We start from the raw sequence: 2,500 nt of genomic DNA on the forward strand, positions 1-2,500 counted from the left end.
CTTGCTATGTAAATACCTTTACATCCCCCGAACTCAGCATGTCTGTTTTTTTATTTTTATTTTGCTGAGGTGTGGTGCCTTCAACGACCGACAGGTGGCAGGAGAGCACTTTCTCCAACTGTGAAGGGAACTTTTTTCACTTCCTGAGTAGACTGGGCTCAGTGACATATGCCACCAAGCCAGCCACTAGAAAATGCAGGTTTTGCAGCCGTGGGCCAGTGGGGGTTTAAGGGCAGGTGTGCCTCCGGCGTCTCTGGCAGACAGCTCCAGTTGCAAGGCAGCAGAAGAGAACAGGGAGGCTTGCCGGGCGCTGCATTCGGGGGCCCCCACGAGGTTTTCCGCAAGCCTTACACTCTGAAATGTGCTCAAAAAAATGAGCCTGGCTTGTCAGGAGTGGGATTTGAACCCACGCCTCCAATCGGAGACCAGAACACCCAGATGCAGGGAAGAGCTGCGCCTCTTGAGTCTGGCGCCTTAGACCACTCGGCCACCCTGACAGCTATGGGCAGGATTGGGAAAGATTCTTCAGTACCCAGTGTCGCCAGGTGCCAGCGCCGGTTTTCATGCCCCGATCTCTGCATCAAAAGTACCCAAACACTCACTTAAGGACCCAGGGATGGCAGGAAACACCCACTGATGGAGCCAGTGGACAGTTTGCAGGGTGCAAATAAGGGCTGGCCTCAGATCACTCATGGCGTAGTGCCAGCCTGTCCATACCTGTCGAAACCTGCATGCGGTCAAATGTGTCCGATTGACATTGTGGAAATAAAAAGAAACCAGCACCATGTTTCTGCCCGGTCTCGAACCGGGGACCTTTCACGTGTTAGGCGAATGTGATAACCACTACACTACAGAAACAGCTCTGGTAGGCTGCGCTCTAGTGTGCTGGGACAGCTTTCAGTTGAAAGGCTTTGTGGCACTGATGTCTCATGGGGCCCGCTGGTACCTGCCAGGTGGCACACACCAACGTGAAAGTTTGGCGCAAGCCTGCGCCGGACCTACATGGCAGCACTCACAGCACCTCACACACAGGCTGCAGACACATACAAAAGACCAAGCTGGATGCAACAGTGGCGCGAGCCATGGCAGTCCCCACCCAGAAGGCATGTCCAAACCTTTATACATCAGCTCGCCGCCAGCGCATGATTACAAAGGAGGGGGAATTTCCAACACTGCCTCTTGGGCCATGGGCTTAAAAGCAGCCAACCATTGGCGACGGGCATCGAACCAGATACGGTCACGCACAAACTATTTTTGGGGGGGAATTGGGGACTCTGTGTTTTTTGTTTTCGGCGCTCCAAAAAAAAGGGCTCGTCCGGGATTGAACCCGGGACCTCTCGCACCCTAAGCGAGAATCATACCCCTAGACCAACGAGCCACCGCATGCAGAGAGCAGTGAGGGGGAGGGGGGTGGTCTGCTTACCTCACTTGGCGCCATGCCCCAGCATCTCCACGGCCTGACCCCTGCGTGTCACGTGGCCTGCCCCTGGCGCAAGCGCAGAGGACTGAGCTGCCTCTCAAGCAGAGAAACAAGAAGAAGAGCGGCAGCCTTCGCTGGCCAAAGGCCATCTGCTGCCGCTCGATCGGGCTCGATCAGGCGAGATATATGTGGCCGACTGGCCTAGAGCGCAAACCTGTGCTGCTCAGGGTGGGCAGCTTCCCAGCAGGAGGATGTGTCTTGAAAGCCGACAGAGGCAAGAAGGCGCACTCCCTCAGCCCGCTCCAACCTCTGGATTCCTGCGAATTTCAGAAGAGAACTCTGGGGCAGCATGGCTTCTGTCATCTCCCAACAGCCTCTCTGTTCTTGCTATGTAAATACCTTTACATCCCCCGGACTGAGCATGTCTGTTTTTTTATTTTTATTTTGCTGAGGTGTGGTGCCTTCAACGACCGACAGGTGGCAGGAGAGCACTTTCTCCAACTGTGAAGGGGACTTTTTTCACTTCCTGAGTAGACTGGGCTCAGTGACATATGTCACCAAGCCAGCCACTAGAAAATGCGGGTTATGCAGCCGTGGGCCAGTGGGGGTTTAAGGGCAGGTGTGCCTCCGGCGTCTCTGGCAGACAGCTCCAGTTGCAAGGCAGCAGAAGAGAACAGGGAGGCTCGCTGGGCCGTGCATTCGGGGGCCCCCACGAGGTTTTCCGCAAGCCTTACACTCTGAAATGTGCTCAAAAAAATGAGCCCGGCTTGTCAGGAGTGGGATTTGAACCCACGCCTCCAATCGGAGACCAGAACACCCAGATGCAGGGAAGAGCTGCGTCTCTTGAGTCTGGCGCCTTAGACCACTCGGCCACCATGACAGCTATGGGCAGGATTGGGAAAGATTCTTCAGTACCCAATGTCGCCAGGTGCCAGCGCCGGTTTTCATGCCCCGATCTCTGCATCAAAAGTACCCAAACACTCACTTAAGGACCCAGGGATGGCAGGAAACGCCCACTGATGGAGCCAGTGGACAGTTTGCAGGGTGCAAATAAGGGCTGGCCTCAGATCACTCATGGCG

The 2,500-nt window shown here is 55.3% G+C and overlaps 2 non-coding genes across 2 annotated transcripts; both read right to left on the reverse strand.

Moving 5' to 3' along the window:
- Positions 1–385: 385 nt before the first annotated feature.
- Positions 386–497, reverse strand: TRNAL-CAA (transfer RNA leucine (anticodon CAA)). Its single transcript has 2 exons — positions 460–497; positions 386–431 (listed from the first exon to the last, which is right to left on the reverse strand). It is a non-coding gene; the product is annotated as a tRNA-Leu (tRNA).
- Positions 498–785: 288 nt separating this feature from the next.
- Positions 786–858, reverse strand: TRNAV-AAC (transfer RNA valine (anticodon AAC)). Its single transcript has one exon. It is a non-coding gene; the product is annotated as a tRNA-Val (tRNA).
- Between the last annotated feature and the right edge of the window lie 1,642 nt (positions 859–2,500).

Source organism: Ambystoma mexicanum, chromosome 2q (assembly GCF_040938575.1).
Source record: "Ambystoma mexicanum isolate Mex_15411 chromosome 2q, UKY_AmexF1_1, whole genome shotgun sequence".
In the NCBI taxonomy this organism is placed as follows: Eukaryota; Metazoa; Chordata; class Amphibia; order Caudata; family Ambystomatidae; genus Ambystoma; species Ambystoma mexicanum.